We start from the raw sequence: 12,665 nt of genomic DNA, 5'->3' as shown, positions 1-12,665 counted from the left end.
CACTTCTCGAGACCACTTTGTCTCAAAACCCACGAACCATCTCATACCCTCCTTGTACGCATATTCACATCTTCAACTAGTATACCCATTTTGATAATTTCTCTATGAATCCGAAGTTATTTCCTCCAAATGTTGCACCACAGACCAATAATAACATAGAACACTCCAAGCCCCTTTCATAATCCACTGCAAAAGCTCGATACTTAACCATACCACAGACTCGAAATCCTTAGGCACCGCACTTTAATTTAATTTTTTTTTTGAACCTACTAGGACCGTTGTTGAGAGTTACCCACTCTATCTTGTTCCCAAATATGATCAAACTCCAAGGCTCTGCTAGCACATGAACGCCCTCTTAAAGAAGCACCCGGCTGAATCACCTTTCTTGTACATCACATCTATACGAAGCATAAATCCTGAGTCTTCCCAAAGACTGAACATGAATCGATAAGGCCAATTATAGCATACATTCCTCAAATCCTTTGCTCAAATCACCACTGATGTTCTCTTTCCTTAATCGTAATAACCCATCAATATGCCGATAACCAGAACCTCACAAGTAGACAACCATGCAATACAATTGTAGGCGGTGGGGATCTCCCACTTAGCTTGAAGCTACTATTACATAACCCTGGAACCTACCAAGATTCCTTCTTCCTCACTGACATGACCTCGCGCAATTGACCCGCCAAATTCCTCGAAATCTTTCTGTTAACCATTCCATGAACGCTCTGAATCCCTAGCCACATTCACATATTCGACCTCTTACCAGGTAGCCAGTAGAATTTTTCGTAGAAGCTTCGTCAACACCACACAACCGTTAACCTGCTCACTGGAAATAACCCACCTGTGAAAATTCCATGCCGACATCTTCCAACAACGCTGCACCGAGTACAATCACCACAAAACGAATAAACCATCTTGATCTCGTGCTCATTCACCAGCTGTACAAGTCCATTCACTCCTCGTGGACATCAACTAAAGGTGCGATAATACATTCCAATCCAAAGTCATGTTGTATCCTTCTTCATATCAAGCAAACTCATTTCCGTCGTATCCAACCTTTCTCCGTATAACAGCCAATATTCCAAATTAAGTTCGTAGACTTAGTCATTGTCCACCGTAAGATCCAAATCACTCTAAACTTTCCCCAACGCGTGTAACTATCCTACCACCGAACCCATATTTTACCCGGCCACTCTCCCACTTTGGTCAAACCCTCTCCTTTAAGCAACTACTCGATTTTTGTTTTCTTACACTTGGCCTTCTAGAAGTTTAACCACTGCAAGACACCTCCTACATATCCTTCCTCATCCTTCGCTACCCAGTTGTTGCCTTAAATAAAAATTCACCTCTGTAGCATATGAACCAACATATCACTGCCAACTCTAAACCTCCCCGAAGATCATCTTCCTCGAGCCATCAACATTAGGATCACCGATTCGATTCTGAACCACAGCACACTACGACCTCTAACACCCGCTTCCCCGAAACCATTCACAATACTCTACCCTAAAGGTGATTTTTTTTTAAGAAGGCCATAACACCGGCGAGCTTAACACATTCAATCAAGGATGACGACACCACATCACGGATGAAGACTCCACCACGCTCGAAAATACCAAGTCTCGTTACTCCATCAACCCAAACATGAACATTCTTAGTCCGATTGCCTTTCCTCAGCTGGAAATAAAACACTGAACCTCTGAATCATGCATTGAGAAAAACCTCCTTTCTAGTCATTCACTGCCCCGACACGTAGACAAGTATCCTACCATTACATCAATGTTGTGATATAACAAGTCATAGAAATCATAGCAACCCGTGTACAGTCTCGAAACCATAAAAAATACTGATACTGAGCTAGAACAAAAAAATATCCTTCCGCAAGGCGACTACATTAGACCAATTGAATATGCAGGGACAACCATCTTGCACTACATCTGTAGTGCCATTAAAATTTCTCGATTCCCAATTTATAACAAGTGCTTCACGTCGCATAAGATTGAATAGGAAGGGAATAAAGACATAAGCCTCAAAGGAATCAAATCGCACGATGAGGAATCAAGAAGGGAAGTGCTCCTAACAGTCTTGTAGCCTCTCGAAGATACGTACAGACGTCTTCGTACCGATCCACAAGACTCTACTAGACTCGCTCATGACTCGTGACACCTAAGTGAACCTAGCGCTCTGATACCAAGTTGTCATGACCCAAATTCTATTAGAGGTCGTGATGGCGCCTAACACTGATGTCAGGCCATCCAACAATAATTGATTAACTTAATTACTCATTTCAGTATTTTTGATATCATAATTTCCTTCAATTAAATAGTAAGAGATAGACTTTACAAAGTAAATGATAGTATTTTCAAAACTACAATACTGAACAACCCATAAGTACACCCCCCCAAAACCCGGTGTCACAAGTGCATGAGGATCAATTATGAAGTAAAATAAAATACAGCATCTGTCCGGAATAGAAATTAGACAGGAAAAATATATAAGTAACTCTGAAGGAGACTCTGTTGGTTGCAGATCGTAACAGGGGATGCAGCTCAACTAATTCCCCCCCCCCCCCAATAACAACACCTCTGCGCTCACAAGGCCATTAGACATATATATACCTGCACACAAAAAATGTGTAGCAAGTGTAGTATGAGTACGTAAATCAACGCATACCCAGTAAGTATCCTGTCTAACCTCGAAGAAGTAGTGATGAGGGGTCGACTCCGATACTTACTATGGGCTAACAATAAAATACCGATATTATACTTCAGCGTGGATTGTATGAAACAGTTGTAAACTTAATAACAAGAAGTGAGTGGACAATTCTTTTATTAATAGAAAGTTTCCAAATTTATTCTCGTCATCTAACATTTTGTATCCCAGGCCAATGAAGCAATATCAATTATTATTAATTCTAAAGATTTATCATGCGCAAATCATGCAGAGGTCGTACGGCCCGATACAACATAAATATTTAAATTGTGCACTGCCGAGGATCGAATGCGCGAACCATAGATGCATCCATCTGCTACCGAGGCATTCGGTCCGCTCCAGAAAAGAGTAAATACATTCATAACAACCATTTCAAGATTTATTAAGGGGCAATTATTCAAGGGAATACCAAATTCTCATTAACAGTCAAGAAAATAAAGTTTACCCTTTTACAATTCTTTTATCAAGTTTTAATATGATTTAAGCAATTAAATTAACAAGTAGGACGCAAACATCGCAAGTATAACATGATTTGGGTCCTAGACTACTCGAACATAAGCATAATAGTAGCTACGCATGGACTCTCGTCACCTCGTACATACGTAGCCCCCACAAATAGAAGCACATATTAAATCAATTTATCTATGGGGTTAATTTCCTCTTACAAGGTTAGAAAACAGACTTACCTCGCTCCGAAATTCCATAACCGACTCCAAAGCCTTTCCAACAACCCAAACTGATGCCCATCGCTCTAAAACTAGTCAATAAATGTGCAAATCCATAAATATATACTCCAATACGCCTTATAATTCAATTACAATAATTTTCAACTCCGCTCAAAAAGTCGATAAAAATCACCCTCGAGCCCACGTGCCCGGATTCCGAAGGTTTTTCGGAGATATTCACTACCCATAACATTACGAATTCAAATATATAATTTATTCTCAATTTCATGCCCAAATTCGTGGTCAAAATTCAAAAATACCAATTTCTAGGGTTTCCAACAAAACCCCAAATTTCTACAAATTTTCATGAATTTTCATGTTAAAATCTATATATAATCCAAGTATTTAACTCAAAATATACGGGAATCACTTACCTCTTTGATGTTGATGGAACCCCTCTCAAGATGCTCTCAAAAATCGCCTAAGCCCAAGTGGGAAATGAGGGAAATGAGCTAAGTCCCGAAATAAAAGTCCTTGCTCCAGACGCAGACGTCGCATTTGGAAAATCTGATTCGCAAATGCGATGGTCGCAATTGCGACAAAAGCATCGCAAATACGAAGTAGATCCACCACTGCAAAGATCGCATTTGTGACCAAAATCTTTGCAAATGCGAAGAGGACAGATTCACAAAAGCGATAAAATGTTCGCAAATGCAAACCCCTCAAAAATTTACCACCCTCGCAAATGTGAACTCCTTCCTCGCAAATGCGATCAAAACCTCGCATTTGCGATACTTGCAGCCCAGACCCAAAAACCAGCAGAACCGGCAACGGCTTTTCATCCAAAATTGATCTGAAATCACCCCGGAACACACCCGACGCCCCCGAGACCCCGTCCAATCCCATCAACCTGTCCCAAAATATGACACGAACTTGCTCGAGGCCTCAAATCACGTCAAACAACGTCGAAAATATGAGTCACACTCCAATTCGATCTTAATGAACTTTAGAACTTCAAACTTCTACATTCGATGCTGAAACATATCAAATCACGTCAGATTGAACTCAAATTTTGTACACAAGTCACATTTGATATTACGGACCTACTCCAACTTTCGGAATCGGAATCCGACCCCGATATCAAAAGTCCATTCCCGGTCAAACTTCTCAAAATCATCCAAATTTCCAACTTTCGCCAATTGACGCCGAAATGACCTGCGGACCTCCAAATCAATGTCTGAACACGCACCTAAGAACAAAATCACCATACGAAGCCATTCCCAGGCTTGGAATCCCAAACGGACGTTGATAACGTTGAAATGTCAACCTTCCATAACAGACGCTGAAACGCTCTCTGGTCATCCAAAACCCAATCCGGACATACGTCCAAGTCCAAAATTATCATACAAACCTGTTGGAACCTTCAAATCCCGATTCCGAGGTTGTTTACTTAAAAGTCAAACATTAGTCAATTCCTCCAACTTAAGGCTTCCAAATTTAGAATTTTCTTTCCAAATCGACTTCGAACTTCCCGAAACTCAATTCCAACCCCACGTATAAGTCATAATACTTGAAGTGAAGCTACTCATGGCCTCAAACTGTCGAACGATGTGTTAGGACTCAAAACGACCAATCGGGTCATTACATTTAATGGCTTATTAAAACTAGAGAAAGACTTCTGAAAATTAAAATCTCATATTAATTGATTAAATGATAGGGACGCTAACACTCATTTCTTACATTTATCTACTCTTCAAACGAGACGTCATAATCGCATTACTTCCTTGAAAGATGAAGTTGGTAATTGGACTTTTGACATAAATGCCATAAAAACTCTATTTTCCTATATTTTAGCTCTCTCTTTACCACTGAGCATTCGAGCTCCCCACTAAAGTATACCCCCAATACTACTGGTGTTTCTCTCTGCCTCCGATGGTATCGCACTCACACGCCCCTACATAATCTAGAAATAGTGCATGCCATAAATTCTCTCCAACCTCACAAATCACCTGGCCCAGATGGACTACACCCACATTTCTACCAACATTATTGGCAAGAAGTTCGAGAATCTGTTTTACAATTCTGTCATCAAGTTTTTGAGCAACAATTCATACCTCCAGATATTAATACTACTCATATCTGTCTCATTCTTAAAAATCAAACTGCTTTTTGCTTATGTCATTATCGTCCTATTAGCCTTTGTAATACTATTTATAAGATCATAACCAAAATAATTGTTAATCGCATTAAGCCTTTCTTGTCCAAAATAATTGGTCCCACGCAATCTAGCTTCCAACCAAATCGTCGTGCCACTGATAATACGATTATCGTTCAAGAATTACTAAATCATTTCCACAATCTCAAAAGTAAACGAGGTCAAGATATTATCAAATTAGACCTCGAAAAGGCTTTTGATCGTTTAGAATAGTCCTTTGTGCGATGCACGCTCCTACACTTCCACTTTCCCTTGCCTATCATCAACCTCATCATGTCTTGCGTCACTATCTCCTCTGTATCAATACTTATCAATGGTTCACCAACAACCTTTTTTTCCCCATTACGTGGAATTCGGCAAGGAGGCCCTTTATCACCTTACTTATTCATTATGTGCATGGAAATGCTTTCAAGAAGCATCAATTGCAGTTGACTATCATTCTTGGGCTCGTATCCAAATCTCCTGTTATGGTCCATCAATTTCTCACATATTCTTCGCAAATGATATCATTCTTACTTTACAAATCCCAACGACTTTCTGTCATACAATCATTGACAATTTTAATTATTTTACACAAAAGATTAATTTTACTAAATCAAAAATCTTCTTCTCCAAAAATGGTATCACCTTAGATAAAAACTTTGTTCTTACCTCTTTTAATATGTCTTAAGGTACTACCTTCGGAAAATATCTGGGTTTTCCTCTGTCTATAACTTGTATCTCTAACAGGGATTTTCAATTTCTATTAGACAACTTTAAGGTGCGGGATGAAAAACTAAATTTCTCTCCCAAGCGGACAGAGTCACTCTTATTAAATTCACCCTTAATGTTGTCCCAAAACATGTCATGCAACTTGTTACACTACCAGCATCCATTATCAACAAATTGGAACAATACCAAAGAAACTTTCTGTGCGGTTCCACAACTAGCCAAAAGAAGCTCCGCATGCTTAGTTGGAGGATTGTTACTACTTCTAAAAAAGTTGGAGGTCTAGGGATCCAAAGGCTTCAAACAAAAAACCAATCACTTCTCGCTAGCACGGCTTGGCGTCCATTTCATCGAACTATCTCTTTTTGGGCTTCCATTCTTATTTCTAAATATGCCAATCCTTTAAAACCCCTAGTAAAATACTCTACCATCTGGAAAAATATCCAAAAATGATGGGCTCTTTGCCAACACGGCCTCCTTTGGAAGCCCACTAACGGAACTCGCATAAATTTCTGGAATGATGCTTGGATTCAACCAAATACCTCCATCAGGAAAATGATCCAAGGTCCTTTAACTGCTTCTGAACTGTTTGCATCCCTCGCATCCTATCGTGCACAACATTCATGGGACACTTCAACCTAATCCTTTGAGTTACCAGAAGATGTTAACAATCTCATAAAGGGTGGTTATTTTCCAATTAATTCACACTCATATGATCGTATCATCTGGGGGTTAACTCCAAATGGCCTATTTTCGGTCAAGTCCCTCTACACAGCCCTTAACCCATCCCACACGACCAACTCCTTTCTTTGGCTTTGGAAGTTACAACTTCCACCAAAGATTACCCACTTCATTTGACTGCTATCACATAACCGTCTACCCACAACTTCTTACCTTCATCATCTTAATATTTTGCAATCATCAGTTGCCCAAGAGTCATCAATATATGGTCACATTTGCAAATCAGTGCACCTATAACCCCTACACCTTCTCCCAACTATAACATGTGGCTGCGCAGTTTTCTCTTGGATACTTCAACCCTTACCCCCCCCACCCCAACCCCCAAATCCTTGCCATCATCTATTTTTCTTTCGTTCTCTCTTTGGCATATATGAAAAACCCGTAATAGAAATCTATTCGAAAAGAAGTACGTACGAACATGTCAGTCTCATTCCTATATTTCATGTTGCGCATGAATTTTTCCATCTAGGATTGAATCATCGCCCCAAAGCACATAAAATCCCTATGCATATAAAGTGGAAACCTCCTAATATGGGTTCTTTTAAATTAAACACTGATGGAGCTACGAGCGCAAACAACTTCTCATCCATGATTCGATCGGAAACTGGAAATTAGGCTTCTCAGAGTGCACATACAAAGCCAATAGTATACACATGGAATTTCTTGCTCTGCTAAAAGGTCTCCAGTTTGCCCTTAGCCACAACCTACTACCACCGGAAGTTGAAACAGATGCACTCGAGGTAATACATCTACTACACAATGATAATCTTGTTTACTCACATCTGATTAATGATCAGGTACGTACTCCACCAGCTCGGTAATCCAAGTATCAATCATACATATTGGGAGCAAAATATGGTGGCAGATCGCTTAGCGAAGCAACTTTTTGAGTCAATTACCTCTATCAACACCACAGTCTACTATGCAGCGCCAACTTTTGTATTGGACCTTTTGCACGCAGATATGCATGGTCCCCCATATGTTAGGCGTGTATCTCCAACGTAAAATCAGCATACTACTGCACGTGGCACGTTTTTGCACGACGCTGCTACAAACACTGATATCTCATCCCCTTGTATCACAAATAGTTTTGTCTTTGGTTCCCACTGTGGAACTAGTCAGGGATGACACACTTCCTTGCAATGATGTTACTGTACATCCACCCTAAATGTAATATGTTTCTGTTTTAATGCAATACAATCTTTTATTACCCAAAAAAAATCATATTATGTCTAGGCAATAGTAGCGTGAAGCAATGGAATTTTCAAAGTGAATTATAACATAAAGAATATGTAATGTGAGATGCATTGAAAAAGTCTTTTTCAATTTTATGAAAAAAGGCAGTTATTGATTTGTTTATCTATATATTTTAGATCGCTTAAGATTTGAAGTTTTTAATTGATAACAATAAAATCGTATTAAATTTTTTGATAATGCAAGAAATATGTTAGGTCAAAATGTTTAAGAGTACATTCAATTAGAAGGCCAGAACATTATTTATTTAAATTTTATTGTTTATAAATATTTTGAAATTGTTTTAATCAAAGCAAGAAAAGTTGAATAATTTTTTCTTTTTTTGAAAAACAAAATTAAATTAACTTCTAACATATGGATTATATTTTAACGTTGTAGAAGGAAAAATCTAATTTCTAACGCAAGTTGGTGGTGAATAAAGATTAAAAAAATTAATTTATCTTCTCAAGTTGATAAGCAAAGCGAAAATTTAGGAAAAAGTTTAATTACTCAAGAAGTACATGAACCTGAAGATAATAATGCAATTACAGTTGAAGATAAAGGAAGATTTGCAAAGCTATGAAGGAAGAAGACAAAAAGAAACAATGAAGCTCAGTGCCCAAAACTAATAAAACAATTAAAGCCTAAAAAGATTAAAGATCTTCTTTAGAATGAAATAAACTACAAACTAATTTAATATTTGAAGGTGTATTTGTTGAAAATGTATTTTGTTGTGTCAATCTAATTATCATTTAGTATTGTTCTTCATATAAGAGAAACTTGTGCTGGCATAGCATTCAAATTTTATTTGTATTCATATTTGATTCATAATTCTTCTAATACTTTTATTCTTATTGGCTTTTATAACTATCTATCTATATTTACATATACAATAACTATTCAATCGAAAAAGATGTCAACGCAATCTAGACTATAGGTATAAATCAATTATATGTTATTATTTGTTTATGTCATGGCCTGCCATATCATCATGTCACGTAGGTGCCACTTGGCATATATTTTTGCTATATGGAAAGCTTATATATGAAATAGACTAGCACGTGTGGGAAGATTCTAGAGAAATATGGAAATTTCTCATGGAAGACCTTAGAACCCTACAGAATTGCTAGGAAAGTCCTTAAAAGATTATAGCTATGTAGAAAATTCTAGAGAAGGGACTTACTTGTAAATAACAAGGGCCTTGTGTAATAATTATTATTTATTCATTAGCCCCTAGGAGACTAGTATATAAAAGGGCTATTCATTTGTAACTCACAAAGTAAAACAATCAAGTTCACTAAGATAAAAAGCTTCCTTTGGCAAATTTCTCTTGTCTTTCTTATCTAAGAATCCCTTAGCGATCTCGAGTGTAGTAATTTAGGCTGACTTGATATAGTAAGATCATGAGTAAGTTGTGCAAGATCATGAGTAAGTTGTCAACTGCCGCACATATACTTAGTTAAAAACTAAGGACGTGACAACGTGGTATCAGAGCAAAGGTTGTAACTAAGGAATGGCAAACGACGGAGAACTTAATGTTGCCAAAATCATCCAGAATGCTGTTGGCAAGAACGACCATAACAAAAAGAGGAATGCCACCAATAAGAGTTAGGAGGTATCGCCCGAGGTTGTGCCAAATGAGGGGCTTACATCCCAAGAACCATCTTCCACTGAGGCGAGCGAGGATGAAGTGGAGGTCTTGTCGAAGGATGTCTCGCTCAGTAAAGAGTGGGTGATGAAGGTGAATACGGGGATGGACGCCGTCGAGATCTTTGGCCAACGCTTGGGGAAGGTGGAAGGCACCCTTAGCGTTCTTGAGGGACACACTCTTAAGGAGATTGAAATTATCCGAAATGACTTGGAGGGACGTACATAGACTAAGATGGAGCTAAGGCAAACCATCACTGCCTTGGAATGCAGACTCATGGATGCCTTGAGTACTATCGATGCAATGAAGGCAAAGATAGAGTCACTCGAGAAGCATGTCGATACTGGCGTGATCGAGGCAGACAATAATGTTGTTGTGACGAGGGAGGCCAAGATTGAGGCTCCTAAATTGCTGGTGTTCAAAGGTGTTCGTGATGCACAAGAAGTGGAGAACTTCCTTTGGTACTTGGAGAACTACTTCAGGCATGACAAAGTGAGATACGATGAGGCCAAGATCAACACTGTTTTGTTGTACCTCTCAAAGATTGTCGCATTATGGTGGCGTCAAAAGTGTGTTGACATGGAGAAAAGGGCTATGCAATATTGAGACATGGGAGCAATTCAAGAATGAATTGAAGAAGCAATTCTACCCGATGAATGTGGTGTACGAGACTAGGCGAAAGCTAAGGGAGCTCCGACAGACGGCCACAATTCGGGAGTATGTGCGCGAGTTCACTACCTTAATGCTGCAAATTTCGTCGTTGTCCGAGGAAGATTCCCTCTTCTACTTCATAGACGGGTTGCAAAATTGGACAAAGCAGGAGTTAAGAAGACATAAAGTAGCTAACATGGACGAGGCCATAGCGGTAGACGAGTCGCTTGTTGACTTCAAGATAGAGCCTGCCAAGTCCAAAGAAGACAATGACGAGAGGGGTGGGAGAGATCATGACAAGGACAATGGGAAAGGCATAGCCGAGGTATACAAGGGTAATGGCAAGAGCCATCCCATAACTGACATGAGTCAAAGAGAAACGGCAATGGGCTGAAAAACGGTAGTGAGTACGTGCTTAAGGGAGGGTGCCACTTCTATAAAGGATCACATCGGGCAAGTGAATGCCCAGGGTTGAGGAAGCTTATAGCAATGATCAGGAACTTTGATCAGACACACAAGGGTGACACAGGAGGGACTGCCTGCATTGGGGGGGTGCTCTTGGAATCTAAGCCGAAAGTAGGGGATTCCAAAGCCTAACTTGGCGCCATGCAAATAGAGCATGATGGCAGCAAGAAAAGTTGGGTGGACATAGTTTAAGAGGATGGCAAGTTACATAGTTATGGCATACTATCAGACTTAGACGATGCACCAAGCAGAGGGGTCAAGTTTGCTAACAAGGTTGGGACCAAGGAGGGCAGCCAAATAGGGAGTGGAAGCATAGACCCGATGCTTGAGAAGCTGCTAGACTTGGTTGCGTCATGGGGAGATTCAGGCCAAGAGCAAGGAGAGGCATCCTATAGGCGGAGGATCGAGGCCATCATTGTTAGCCGTCCAAAGTACAAACGGGGCAAGAATAAAGGTGACCAGTCTTTTGTGATATGGTAAGGCGAACCGCTCCATAGGGCATCATGGCTAATGGACAAAGATCTCCGATGATGCTAAGGCGAGGTGCGCACATACGTGTCGATGCTTTGTGCCGAGGGTGACATAAAATTGGGTGGGGAGAGTGTCATGGCCCCCACATCATCATGCCACATAGGTGCCACTTGACATATATTTTGCCATATAGAAAGCTTATATATGAAATAGACTAGCACATGTGGGAAGGTTTGAGAGAAATACGAAGATTTCTCATGGAAGACCTTAGAACCCTGCGGAATTGCTAGGAAAGTCCTTAGAAAATTCTAGCTATGTAGAAAATTCTAGAGAAGGGATTTACTTATAAATAATAAGGGCCTTGTGTAATAATTATTATTTATTCACTAACCCATATGAGACTAGTATATAAAGGGGGATATTCATTTGTAACTCACAAAGCAAAACAATCAAGTTCACTATGATATAAAGCTTCCTTTGGTAAATTTTTCTTGCCTTTCTTATCTAACATTCCCTTAACGATCTTGAGTGTAGTAATTTAGGCTCACTAGGCATAGCAAGATCATGAGCAAGTTGTGCAACATCATGAGTAAGTTGTCAAGTGTCGCACATGTACTTAGTTAAAGACTGAGGATGTGACCGTTTAGCTCAATAACTTACTATTTTCATAAATTTGGATATCAATTATTGATATTAATAACTCTGTGATGTGAAGCAGGATATTGTTCGATTTAAATAAAAGGCAAATCGAGTTATGCACATTAATAATTATTACTCGTACTGATCATGACAGAGTAATCGAAATGGATAAAAGAAATATACACTATGAATATCGTCTATAAAAAAGTATTAGGTAAGATATGTTTTATTACATGTTTATAACTCATAAAATAAGTAAAAAAAAAAAAAGAGAGAAAAAAATCACATGCATGTATTTGATTGTTCTTCTTTGTCGGTTCAAGGGATATCCAATCATCTTGACTTCAAGAAACATGTCATCATACGGTGATTCACATTAATCATTCATAGAATTTGTACTTTATTTTTTCAAGCATAATAGTTTAGTCATTATATATCCATTGACTACCTAATTCGGCATACATATGTAACACACATGTTGAGAAACCAATAAAACCAAAAAATAAAAAGA

At 39.0% G+C, this 12,665-nt stretch overlaps 1 long non-coding RNA gene across 1 annotated transcript in view; it reads right to left on the bottom strand.

Annotated features, from left to right (window-relative positions):
• The window catches only part of LOC117274781 (uncharacterized), a 182,628-nt gene that overhangs the window by 149,744 nt on the left and 20,219 nt on the right, over positions 1 to 12,665 (bottom strand). The window lies entirely within an intron of this gene.

This window comes from Nicotiana tomentosiformis, chromosome 8, assembly GCF_000390325.3.
Source record: "Nicotiana tomentosiformis chromosome 8, ASM39032v3, whole genome shotgun sequence".
NCBI lineage: Eukaryota > Viridiplantae > Streptophyta > Magnoliopsida > Solanales > Solanaceae > Nicotiana > Nicotiana tomentosiformis.
Note: the sequence above shows the minus strand (reverse complement) of the source record. Positions and strands in the feature narration are given on the sequence as shown.